Source organism: Paroedura picta, chromosome 10 (assembly GCF_049243985.1).
Source record: "Paroedura picta isolate Pp20150507F chromosome 10, Ppicta_v3.0, whole genome shotgun sequence".
Classification (NCBI taxonomy): Eukaryota; Metazoa; Chordata; class Lepidosauria; order Squamata; family Gekkonidae; genus Paroedura; species Paroedura picta.
This window is the reverse complement of record NC_135378.1, coordinates 42,995,476-43,009,631: the sequence shown is the minus strand read 5'-3', so window position 1 is coordinate 43,009,631 and position 14,156 is coordinate 42,995,476. Positions and strand designations below refer to the sequence as shown.

Genomic DNA, 14,156 nt, shown 5'->3' with positions numbered 1-14,156 from the left:
AATTACAGTATTGCATATCTAAGATTAGGACCTAGGACCTCTAATGAAAGGATTTTTGCTTCCCATAGAAGCACAATTCTCTGCCCAAAACCCTGGAGAACTGCCGCCATCCAGAGAAGAAAATACTGAACGAGTTGGACTAATGAATTGACTATGCAGAAGGCATATGTTCACAGTATTTCTTGCCCATCTACCCATCATTTCCTCCTGCCCACCCTGGGGTAGTTCTGAATTTAACCCACTATAAATCAAAGTAAATCACTATAAATCAGAGTTAAAACAGAAAGACATATAATATGTTGGGCAGACCTTCACATTATTGCATGCCCTGACATAGGTGATAAGGACTGATTTGTGCTCTACAGACTACCACTAGCTAGGATCAAGTCTGAGGAAGTGTGCATGCACACGAAAGCTCACAACTTGAATAAATCTTTGTTGATCTTAAAGGTGCCATCGGACTCGAATTTTGTTGCACTACCTTGGGTGTGAGAATACACATGCCAGTGATATCGAAACATGGGGTAAGCTGGCAGATTTCCTTTGCAGAGAAGAATGAAAACTCAAGAGTGTCTCCAGGGTGCCAACAGGCTTCCCTCCTCCAGTTCGGGAAGTTCCTGGAAATTTGGTGATAGTGCCTGGGGATGGTAGAGTTTGGAGAAGGGAAGAGCTCGGTTTTCTGTAAGAAGAACTGGGAATGTGATACTGTATTTCTCTTCCCTTGGACTGCACTGGAGGTTTCATGCTTGGCTGCAGGCTGGAGATTTAGTCGTGGCCGGTTGCCCCACCTTTTCCTGTACCCACATGGGGGAGCATTTGGTCAGGTGTGCCTCATCTGCCCCCAATTTGTGCTCCTGCATGGGAGCTGGGGCAGTGAAGTTCCCAGTGCGTAAACGGTCTTGAAGTTGCCATTTCTTCCAGAGGAACCAGTTTTCAGTTCCAGAGAATTCCAGGCACCATCTAGAAGTTGGTTACACAAGGTACTCAGCAGATAACAGACCTTCCAAACACTTCTTACTTTTGATCATTTAGCTTGCAGAAAGGTGGGGGAAAGCTCACTGTGTACACTTTGCCAGTTGCAACTGCTATACTGCTGATTCAATCTAACAAACACTACTATTTTAGCCTGGGATCCTTACTTTTAGGTGTCGTCACATTTTAATTTTCAAAGAGAGCTGTTTATAAAATGTTTACTGTGGCCCTGTCAAAGCTGTGCACAGGGCAACAGAAAAGTTTGCTAACCCACATGAAAAGATAATCTGGAAATTACTACAAGATTTTCACGTAAGTAATGAGAGAAATGCAAAACACATTTATTGAGGATGTTATGCAGGTCTGATCAATGGAAAATGTTCTTAAATTCGCACTGTCTGCTTCTTTCCTCCTTCTCCCCCTTCACCCTAACTGCAAAGACATTTTAATTGCTCTATAAACTTAAAAGGAGATACAACAAAGAAAATCTGCAATAAAATTAAATGAGATTTGAAAAGAAGAGTGCTGAACACTCAACATCAGCTGACTGTGTCATTTTTGTTTTTGTTGAAATGGAAAATAGGGTCGGAATCATTATAACCATGTTGGCCAACAGAAAACAGACATACTATTTTCTTAAGTTTACAAACTATACTAATACAGGAAAAAGTAAATAAGGAAACTGGAATTTTAATGCTCTATGTATGTATGCTAACAAATACCTCTGGAAAATTTCCACTAGAACTTGCAATGTGATCTCTTATTTTGTTGGAAAAGCAGGGGACAGGGATCATTAAAACATATTTTCTCCAGGAAATTCTATGTAAAACTAGTAAAATTATTAGAATGTTTTTTTTAAATGTGGCGTTTAGTGTTTTATAAGCAACAACAAAAACAGAAGACTCTTGCTGGTTGAAAGAAAGATAACTAAATTAGACTAGATAAGGGGAACATGAAGGAAGACATTGATAACAGTTTTCAAATATTTAATTTACTTAGAGAAAAATCAAGAATAATTCTTCTTTGTATTTGATAGGAAGAGAAACAAAAGGTTCCAACTAGAGACAAACACATTCAGGCTTTAGTGAGTGAAGTGGAAAACTGCACCAGAAGAGTATTGAAAACCCTTTTCTTTCCTTTTGTTACTGCCTGAAGCACTGGTATGCACCAGTGATAACCAGAGTTACTTTTTTTAACAGCGGAAAATCTTGCTGACTGGTCCAACACTTCTGTGTTTTTCATTCTCAGTATCTCCAAGCTTCTATTCTCTCTTGTAACAATGGCACCTTCTCAACCTGTGTTAATTATAAATGGTACTTCAGCAAAATGCCAACACTGAAGAGAGACCTTTAGAACTTTCTACATTGTACAATGTAAAGTAATTTAGAATCAAGTGTTGTTTCAAAGTTCTGTACATATGTAGCTTCATTAATTGTTGCTATTAAACTTGCACTACTGATTTATTTTAGGAATTCCACCCATTTTTAACTTTATTTGATTTTTTATATAAAATGTTGAGGTTCATGAGTATCTGGATTTTGACAACTTATCTACTAATTCACAGACCAGGGTCCAAGCTACTTGAACATAAACATGCCCTCACATTGGCCTTTGGACCCGCACCTTCTGTGCTCTATGCCTTTGTAGCCTTATTGCAGAGTGGCTGCAGTGAACATCTGGCAACTCTTACTCTCCTCTTCCTTTGGTATGTAGAAGGTACTCCCTCTTCCATGTTGACTTTCCTGCAGTACCTGAGACTGCCCCTCCTGCCACCCCATCCTCCAAAGTCTTCTCTGATTCTTACCATGGTTCCTGAGGAGAGTGCAAACCTGCTATCTCTCTCACACACACGCCACCTTGCTCGTGTTGAGGTTTTCCACCCCAGCTTCCTTGCCTTCTCACCTCCCTCCGTCTTGTCCACAGCCATATTTGGACAGCACAATGGCTCAGATTGATCCTTCATCTTCCAGTGACAGCCAAGTGCTCCCTCGGACCTGATTGTATTTACTTCTGCCCAGGCCGTCCAGCATGCTCCAATGCCTATGGAAGTGCCCAGGCATCTGGTTGTTTGCTCTCATGATAGAGGTTCAATTTTTTTCAAATAAAGTATATAAAGACAATTAAGATACTTTAAAGCAACCCTTTTCTCTAAGCTATAATCTCTGTCATCCTGAGATAAGTCATAGTTCTGGGAGGTGTCCAGGCCTCATCTGGAGGTGGTAAGGCTAGAAGAAAGGGTTGGGTCCAGTGAAATATTTCTGTGGGTTGAAGGATTTCTGATAAAGTGTGCCCCATGTATATTTCAGTTGGGGGACAACAGGCTGTTACAAGAAGAGGGGTAAAGAAGTCATGTCCCATTGGAAACAGCTGTGCTTCTCTCAATCCAAGCATGGGTGTGGAATGAAAAATGAGATTGGACTACAATAGAACGATCAGAGATAGTGGGTTGAACAAGGCTTTCTATTGTGCCACATAACATTTTTCTGGGTTTGTGAGTCATAAACTCACCCAGTTTTACATGTTTTAGCAGCCATAGACCTATTAAAACTCACAAGTCATCTCACTCCATTACTCTTAAAGCTCCTTAACTCACTTTCTCATATGTGAGGGGTAAATGAAGACAAATTAACTTGGGTATGATCAATCTACTATTATTTGGCTTTTAAAATAAAAGCCCATATGTTAAATGTAAGCTGTTTCAACAGCAAATAAAGTGACAGTGCATTGACTTAATAAATGCTATCCAAGTGGAGTTACTCTGAAACCACATGTTGTTGAAAATGATTGATAAAGCAGTTCATTGTACTACAAATATACTTGAAATCAAGACCTGTTTTGTTGGTTTACATTACATTAATCAATATTCAAGTCTCATTCTGCTAAAACAACTTAGAGATTCCAAAGTGCCATCTTCATGTTCCTTGTGCGCAACTGATATACATATTTCTCCTTAGTATAATAATTCTAAAGGATTCACCAGGGATTTTAAGTGTCATGAACTAATCACAATTCTGTACTATACAAAACTCCTGGCTGCTTTTTCATATTTTAGAACATTTAATGGGAGCAATCACTACTTTCTAATGTCTTTTCTATTGTGCAATAATGTCTTCTGACTGACAATATAGTCCAAATTAAAGTAGCTTTGATTCTTTGCCAACAGATTCCTGCTCACATCAATAGGAGAGTCCTGTTTGTGACTGCCAAGTTCTGGCCTTGCTCCATCTTGATCCAGACATGCAACTAAGGAGTTAGCTAGGAAATGCAGTATGTTGGAGACATATTGTTTTCAGGAAAATTTTAGCCCTCCATTATCTACCTCCCTTTAGTACAGTCCATCCGTACAGTTATTGGCCGTAGACCAACTAAGAAATACAGAAACTATTACATTGCAAAAGAGGATAAAGAACACATGTTCTGAAAACTCTATCCCCACTCTATGCACAGAATGTCTGTACAGTCGGGAACATTGTGGAAATACAGGATTTATACATCCATACAAATGGATTTAAGTACATTGAGGGCAGAGTTCCATTCCCTCTCCCACCCCTAGTGTATGTTTATTGATGTTCTTCATGTTTGAAAGAACCAAAGCATCTCTGTCAGGGCCACCAACCAGTCAACCTTTGCTCTGCCAGTTCCTGACCTTTGAGAGCCTCTGGAATATCACTTCCCTTCTCTCCTCCCCTTTATTTCAAAGGATGAACAGCTGTCTGAGATGTCCGATTCCTCAGCCCCATCCTCTCAAGGTATCTTGCTTGGCCGAGGACTGGCCACCAGGATGCTGGCTCCACTTTCTCAGACCACCCACACCAGGGCTGCTGTCAGCTGCTCACCATCCATCGTGACATCAAGTTGAGCTGTATCTCTCTCCAGAGCCTGCTGCCCTCCTTGAGCACTCATTGCTAACTAGAGAAAACAAACCCCCCTGTGGCTTTACTCTGTGTCACACACCATGAGGTTACTACAGGGCCTCTGGATCAGATCCCCAATTTTCTGCCACCATGTAATGAAAGGTTTAGGAGGGTCCACTTAAACCTCCATGAGTCCTACCGATTGCAGAGAGCCAATAACCATGCTGGGACCAGAGAGTTGAAAGAAGAAAAGGATTTACTTAAAAATCATTCCAGAGTTACATAAATCAGTAAATCAGTACAGAGACACTGTGTGACAGAAAGCAAAGGAAGACCCTGTCTAATCTTGTCTCCCCCTACAGCTGGGAGACAGGCAAGGTTCGTGTTAATTGTAGTTCTTTAGCAGGATCCGTCCCAGTGGAAATTAGGATCTGCGAGAATGAGGCCGTTGGACTAAGCAACCATTTCCATTTATACCCAGCAAGGCACCTTTGAAGCATTCTGGCCAAGAAATAGAAAAGATATGTAGATCTGACCATTTGGCCCAGTGTTGCTTTGGTGTGACCCTGGGCAGGAAGAGACTAGATATCATCACAGATCCTTCTGGGGGAGGCTTGACATGCCATTTGAGTTATTGCCATGGTGTGTTTGAGTTGGGGGACCTAGCCTGTCCTCACACCAGCCTTGGGAAATAAGTAGTAGTAGATTAAATAAAGATGGAAGACTAGAAATGCGCTATAGTTCTATATGCAATCATCCTAGGCAACAAGACAAATCTGTTCATGGAAGCAGGAGCAAGTAACAGCAAGTCTGATATTTATTGTTCAGACTAGTGGTACATTATGTGGCTAGCTATAAATTATTTGAATTTATGTGACATTGGCCCTATCTACCAGGTAAAGATGGTTTGAAGGAGACATGTGTATTTTATCCTATTCCTATTCCTATTCCTATTCCTATTCCTATTCCTATTCCTATTCCTATTCCTATTCCTATTCCTATTCCTATTCCTATTCCACAACATATAGATTTGATAATATTTTGTTGTTGTTGTTTTAATTATTTTGGGTGCAATTGTGAGACTTTTTCATATTAGTGTGGAGGTGGGAAAAAATCGGCAAATGAAACAAAAGAACTCTTGCATGGAGGAAAGTGGAGGTTCAAGCAAAGTAGTTTTTTGCATGGAGAGCTGATTAAGAGGAGCACTACTGCCAGCTGTAACTTCAAAGCAACATCAAAGTTTGTTTTTCATATTTCCTGGCTATAGATACAAAAAAGCTGATATGGCTGCATGTGTGATCCCTTGGGTGTCAACCTAAGAGAAAGGGAAAAGGCAGTTGGTCCTTCACTTGTCTTGGTAAAGCTGACCCAATGCTAAATTGGTTACCCTTATTTATCCACATTTTTAGACTGTATTTTTCTTTTCTTCTATTGTATTTAAGATTACCAGCTCTAGGTTGGGGAATACCTGGAGACTTTGGGATGGATCCAAAATTGAGTGGGATTTAGGATGAAGGTGACTTCAGTGGAGTATGATTTACCCTCCAAAGCAGCCATTTTCTCCGGGGGAACTGATCTCTTTAGTCTGCAGATGAGCTGTAATTCCAGAGGATTCCCAGGTCCTGTCTGGGGACTGGCATCCCTAATTATACTTTGTATTTTTATTGTTGTGAGCTGCTTTGGGACCTTTGGTTGGTTGTGCTCCCATTGTGCATACTCTGGCCAAGGCACATGAAAATACAGGAGGGGCTGTATCTCAGTGGTTACAGCATCTGTTTGGCATGCAGGATGTCCCAGGTTCAATCCCTGGAATCTCCCACTAAAGGATCTGGCAGTAGATGAAAAGCCTCTACTTGAGACCCTAGAGAGCCTCTGAGTAGACAATACTGACTTTTATGGACCCAGGGTCTGATTCAGTATAAAGCAGCTCAGTGTGTTCTATGTAACAGCTCTAAAGGTAAAGGTAAAGGTATCCCCTGTGCAAGCACCAAGTCATGTCTGACCCTTGGGGTGTCACCCTCTAGCATTTTCATGGCAGACTCAATATGGGGTGGTTTGCCAGTGCCATCCCCAGTCAATACCGTTTACCCTCCAGCAAGCTGGGTACTCATTTTACCAACCTCGGAAGGATGGAAGGCTGAGTCAACCTTGAGCCGGCTGCTGGGATCGAACTCCCAACCTCATGGACAGACAGCTTCAGACAGCATGTTGCTGCCTTACCACTCTGCGCCACAAGAGGCTCTTGTAACAGCTCTAATTGCTCTTATTTACCAAGAACTGTAATTTCTTGGGACTTGTCCCTAATAAAAGCACTACTTTGGCCTTATTTTGACCTTTGGGGAATATTTCTTCAGCTTTACTTAGTGAGAGTTTCTAGAATCGTCTTTCCTTTGGGATCAACACCTCTCCCAGAGCTCCAGCAGGGCAGGTACAAGAGACACATGAATTCAGCATCTAGCACATGTGCATAAAATAATGCATGCAAACTATAATATCCCATGCAGTGAACAATACTGCAGTGTGGGTCTGTATTTTGTAGTTCACTCCCTGCTATTTCACATTCTACAGTTGCTGTGGTCTATTTGAAACTGTTGACTGTTGGTGAAACAATTACATTTTTTTCTCACTTATATTTAACCTAAAGGAAAAAAATATATATACACAGTCCTGGTTTTATAATAATAATGCAGATAGACAACTGCAAAGCAAATGAGTACAGCATATAGCCTTCAGCACTGTGTAATAAGGAAGGATTTGGTTGGATGATAGGGGTATTGTAAATATGTTCCTACCTCCATTGGTGATGTTTACTGCAAGGAAGCCATTGCACTGCGCTGCTGCCTGGTTTTTGGGAAGGGGTAGGTTGTCCCACCTCTTCTTGGCTCCATACGGGGGAACATTTGGCCCTCTGCACCCTGTCCACTCCGGATGTGTGCTCCCACTTGGGTGTGGGTAGGGAGGGGCTCAGCCGGGACAGCCCAATTCATAGAATCATAGAGTTGGAAGGGGCCACACAGGCCATCTAGTCCAACTCCCTGCTCAACACAGGATCAGGCCAAAGCTTCCTAAAGCACCACAGACATGCAGGCCAGGCCCCACACTGGCCGTGATGAGCCCCACAGCAAAGAAGAGAACACTGATTCATCTTCATTCCCTTGCCACAGGTCAACCAAGGGCCTGAGTAGTGCAAGTCCCGGGACTGCCCCAGACTGGTGCCGGCATTGTGTGGCATAGGGAACTTGGCCCAATCTGCAACAAGTGGTGAGTCAGGCCAAATCCCTCATGCGGTAACAGTCTATGAATGATCAGAGAGTACTGAGTAAGTTATAGATTTTTCTATAGGGCTGTCCTAAGCAGAATCTCCCCTTCTAAATCCATTGAATTCAACAGATTTAGAAGTGTGCAACTCTTCTAGAATTGCACTGCTAGAGTGCAAAATTCCAAAGTCTAGAACTAGCAACACTTTTACAGAAAGATGAAGTTTTTGTCCTCCATATTTGGCAAGTGAAGCATAGCATAAAGTTATTTCTGCTGTCTTCCAGATGTCAGTAGTGACCTTCAACAAAATATTTAGGAAAAATATGCAGAGCTTGATATCCTGTAGACTGCATAATGGAATGAGAAGGAAAGATGCCGCTACAGGAGGTCATCAATATTCAACAAAGAAGATAAAGCAACACCATGAGAAAAGCTTCAGCAGGACAGTGTTCAAAATTCTCCTGGAGGAAGATAACAGAGCACAAAGGTACAATTATCTTTTCTTTTTCTTTTCTTCTTTTTTGAAAGGCACTAGTCACTATGGCATATTCAGATTTGGATGCCGTATTTTTTAAGCAAGTATGGTTTCATTCAGATAGGAGTCTTGTTTGTATGTTTTCTTCAGCTCATATACCATCAAAAATTAGTCAAAGGTTATGTGCCAGTAGGAAAGAGGCCAAGATAACAAAATGCTGCAACACCTCCCCCCTCATGTTTCTGCTGAAGGTATTTTGCATAAATATTGAGGAATATAAAATTATGGGTACAAGACACAGAATAACAATTAAAACCCCCAAATTGGTAGATTTGTTAAACTCTGTTTTACAAGGATAGGTGCCCACCACAGTCATGTAGCCTAAATCATACTAGTCTCTGTTAGAAAGGGTAGACTGGATTATGACAGAAGTTACTGATCAGTTTTGTCAAATGATAACTTACAGTGCATTCCTAAGAAGAGTTACATTTTTTTTCTTTTCAGTCATTGGGTGTAACTCTTCTGGGAACTTCACCACCAGTCAACTTTGTAATTGTGGTACATAGTGGTATAACATCAATCTAGCACTGGGGATACCCAGTTAAAGCTGCATGAAATTAATTGGATGATCTTGATAGTGACCTTTACCACATGGAAGGCACAAAGCTGTGCTGCCGCCCAGTTTGTGGCCTGGATTGGTCCTGGATTGGTGCTTCCGCAGGAGCCAGCCGATGGACTGGAAATCTGGTCTTCTGGCTTTTTTCCCTGCCATTTTTTCCAGTTTGGCTTATCAATCAAATTCACATGTTGTCAACAACCAGTCATTTGCTAGTGCCTTCTTTTCTTATCCAAGCGTCCCAACACCAAATATGAAATTTTAATTCTAAGTTTAATTTTTAATTAATTGCCATAATTGCATTATAACACAAATCCATCACAACAATCCAAATTTAGAAAGGCTGAGATGTTTTTTTTTGTGCAATCGCTCCTTCCCATTGCGATTTTCTTGATCAAAGATGCACAAAATAGATTTGTGATGTCAGCTCCACCCTCACACCTGTCTTCTGACTGGCAACATTTGCTGATTGACCAAACAGAATTCTGCACAATGACCATGAGCTCCATCACCCCTCCCTGCTATTCCTGCCTTGGCCATGCCTTGCCACCATTTCTGTTTTGGCCTAGGTGGGAGAGGAGAGGGCAGCGATGACTAAATACAGTGGTGGATCAGAGGATGATTGCCATTCTGGCTCAGTTGAACATGATCATCAACCTGACCACAGTGACTTCAATGGCTTTGAGGGATGACTACACCTTTTATATTCAGCATGTGCTCCAAAGAAGATGCCAGTGGAGATCATGCTGGGCCATGTCCATGGCTCCCCCGCCTGGCCAGTGGCTGATGGCCCTTCTGAGGCATGTTGTAAAGAGGCAATGGTTTGGGTTGACTGAAATGTGTTTCCCCAAGAGAATGTGGACCAAGAAAAGAAGCATGGACTGGTGGGACAACTTTATCATCACAGCATGGAGCAATGACCAGTGGCTCTTGAACTTTCAGATGACATGCAGCACTTTCTAAGAGCTAGTTTTCATGCTTTGAGGGAGATTGGAGAGGCAGTCCCAGTGGATAAGAGGGTGGGTGCAGCCTTGTGGTACCTGGCCAGCACCACCTCATACCATGCAGTTGCTAAGCCGTTTGAGATTGGCCTTTCAACCACAGGAGATATTGTCCTGGCGGTGTGTTTTGCCATGGTGGCTGAGTTGTACCAGAAGGTTGTCTGCATGGGCACAGAAATTAGAAAGGTAAACCCTGCTCTCACCCTTTTTTTGCTATTTCTGGCCAAAATGGTAGTTGTAACCTAGTCAAGCTAACCCATTTGAACAATATTGTTATGAAGAATGCTGCGATTCCACTCTGAATTCTTTGGAGGAAATGTATACAACTTTATTGAAATCAAAATATTTAAAATTGCTTTTACTGATAAACACAAATATATAGCTAAAATTAATATTGTTTAGCACTGCGGAATGTAAACATTACAATATTCAACAAAAATCATAAAGGACCAGCAGTTAATCAGTTTCTAATCATAGTATAGCAGAGCATCTTGGCAGGACATCATAGTGTTGTAAAAGGGTAGGATGAGGTATTACATGGCAAGAAAAACCATTGCCGGTTGTTACATAATAATCCATGGATAACCACCAACATGCTTAAATTATTGTAGGGGAAGGCTTAATACCACTTTTTAAAGATTTCAGATTTTCTGCAAATCTAGGACTTCTTACTGTTGACAGAAAATGTCCTCCTATGTGTCCCTAGTTCCATTTTGTGAGTCTGTTAATCCGTAGTCTGTGGCTCCATTTGGAATTAGATATATGATAATGCATCAACAATAAATCAAAAATGTCTCAAAAATTGCTGTTAAATTTCAATAAATGGCAGAGTTTTTACTCCTTATATGAGATATGTGTGGGCTTGCCTTTTTTTTTATCACATTATTTTCAGGAAGTTATTCCACAAGGATGTAGAAACATCACACCCAAGTTTAGAATTTCTGAAATTACATTTTGAAGATTGAATGCTGAATACCACTACAATTCAAGGAAGGAAGATTGCAAAAGCTTCATTCAGAAAAACATGCCATGATACCATGCCATCTGAATACCTAAGGATGAGCAAAATCCATGCTTAAGAAAGGAATGTTGTTTGTAGGAATAAGACTTTCCAAGATCAGTTCATATTTGTGCATGAATATCAGTGTAGCTAGGAGATTTCTCTGCTCCCGTTATTTTAATGCCGCTGCATAATGAGACACAATCAAGAGCTTAAAACGACATGGCTGGGATCCAAATAAACTCATAAAGTACAGTGTTTTGAAGGCTTGATGAGCTTCATGGAATGTATAATTCTCATGTCTGTTGCATTCACACCCTTAGGCTCTCTCCTTTTCTGGCGATTGCATCTTGTTAGCAAAAAGCTGACCCTTGGAGCAAGGAAGAGCTCAGGCACTGCTGCCTAACTGCCCATCAACTGCAGATTCCTTAGAATTTTGCCTAACAAGATACATGATTACTAATTTGATTTGTAGAAGACTAAAATTCCAACAAATTAAAAGCAACAAACACTCCCAGCTGATTTACAGCATTGCAGAACAAATTAATTGTTTGTTTTAATGTGTGGTGATCAGCTCATCTAACACAGAACATTGCTAACAGCTTCTTTTTCATTAGTCTTTCAAAGCATGCCCAGTTGTAAATGGTGGAGGCATAGTGGTAAGCATGCATAAATTTTATGACTCAAGACCACAGTTCAAATCATAACTGCTCCAATCTTCAGCTTTCTCTCCCCAAGAAAAGTTGGGTCCAGATGTGTGGTGGCTGCAAGGCTGGGCTGGACCTCTGCATAGGAAACCCATAATTCTTATGGGGAAGAACACCATGATGTACAAGGCTTTCCAAGGACATCTGGAAAACAAGCTTCATCCTCATATCCATGGCAACATAGGCTTTGTGTTCATAAAGGAGGATCTGATGGAAATCAGGGACATGTTACTGAACAATAAGCTGCCAGTTTCTGCATGTGCTGGTGCCATTGTGCCTTGTGATGTTACCGTGTTTGTTCGGAACACAGGGTTGGGCTCTAAGACGATATCATTTCCCCAAGCTTTGAGCATCACCACAGAACCTTCAGTGTTGTGCAATGGATCAAGACTGAAGACAAAGTGAGTGCCAGCAGGTATTTGAAAATGGCAGCATTTACAATCTCAAAGTTCTGGACTTCATTGAAAAGGCCTTGCACAAGCATTTCCTGGTAGGTGTCTGTAATGTTGCCAATATTTGCCTGTAAACCAATTACCCACTGTTGCTTCCATGCCCCATTCTATCAACAGTGGGTGCAAACAAGTCTTGGCTGTGGCTGTGGAAACTGACAACTCTGTGAAGGCCTTCCTATCTGATCCTTCAACTTTTGTGGCCGCTCAAACTGCTGCCCCCACTGCAGCATCTCCAGCTAAGGATGAAGGGAAAGAAGAATCTGAAAAATCTCATGGAGACATGGGATTTGGTCTGTTTGACTAACAGCTGGTTTTGTTATGTGCTGGCCAGAGAAGAGTGAAAGAATAAGAATAAAGATCTCCTCTCTATTTCTTTTTTTAAAGCAAATTAGTGTGAGTAGGACTGCAGTCAACATACAATTCCTTCAAAACGGATGTGTAAAAAAATTCCATATAATATAGGTAGCTTGTCCACTATTGTAAGGGCTAACTAGAATTTTCCTGATTCACAAAATAGTACTGATCCCCCCCCCCCTGATGAATCTTCTGAGCCCTTTACTGTAATATTTAATGCTGGCTTTCCAGCTGATAAACACTCCAGAAGTGGAATTTGAGTCATGTGCTTGATACTGTGCACTTCTTAAAAGATGGAAGTAAGCAGGCAACATCTCTTTTTAAACAGATTATGTACACTGAAAGTTACAGTAGGAGGCATGATCACAGAGCGTGCCACAAAATGGACAGTGAGTGCTCCTTTATAGATGTTGAACTTGATCCAAATACATGTTGAAATAAATATTCTTTGATACACAACAAATATGATTTCCCATAAGCTTCACAATGGCTTGGGGCCAGAATGATTGACCTGTTGCATGTTCAAGCTTTGCTAGCATCTTTATCCCATAAGGATGCAAATCTCATTTCTCAAAGCTTCTTTGTATGCTGGAAAGTGACAGAACTCTCACCAGAGAGAGTGAACCAGAGGCTTTGGCAGCATCCTTCTATGGAAATGGCTCACGACAGAATAATGCAATACATATGAGTAAATGAGAGATAATAGGAATGTCAGGAGGTTATATGCACAGACATGCAGAGTATGAAAGGAGAGTTAAAGAGAACAACCTGGCATTTATTTTTTGAGCACTGTAGCTTTTTTGTGACTTTTTTGTGTGGAAAAATCTTTTATCTCTTTTGACATGCCACCATACTTACAGAACTGGGACCCACAGAAATGATATTCAGATACCAAGACTGTCTTGAAAATAACTGGGTTATCAGCCTCATATTCCTCACAGGGTGTCCCACTGGGTTACCACGTTTTGCTACTTGAGCAGTACTCAGTCCTGTGGTCCTTGAGCACAAAAAATAAAGCAGACCTTTGTACAAATATATAAAGGTTTATTCCAAAATTTTTAAAAAGTATCTCTGCAGCACAGCTTAGCAACAGAGAAATTTAAAAAGCTAACTGTTCTTTTTAATACATCTGGTACCTCGTTTTAGATAAATTACCTTCTTGTAGTGTGACAATGTATTTATTTTTATCTTATTAATTATATTTATATTTATATTCCACACTCCCCGACGTGCAGCTAGTTTGGCAACCTTGGGTTCACCACAGCAGTAATAAAGCTGTTCTGACCTAACAGTAATGTCAGGGCTCTCTCAGCCACACCTACCTCACAGGGTGCCTGTTGAGGGGGAGACAAAAGCGATTGTAAGCCATTTTGAGACTCCTGGTAGAGAAGGGCAGAATATAAGAACTTCTTCATTTTCATTAAACAATTACCACATTCTTGAATCTAGTCTTGAAAGAGGTAAGGA

General features: G+C 41.0%; 1 pseudogene; it reads left to right on the top strand.

Moving 5' to 3' along the window:
* Positions 1–519: 519 nt before the first annotated feature.
* LOC143820032 (large ribosomal subunit protein uL10-like) lies at positions 520–12,639 on the top strand (annotated as a pseudogene).
* The last annotated feature ends 1,517 nt before the right edge of the window (positions 12,640–14,156 follow it).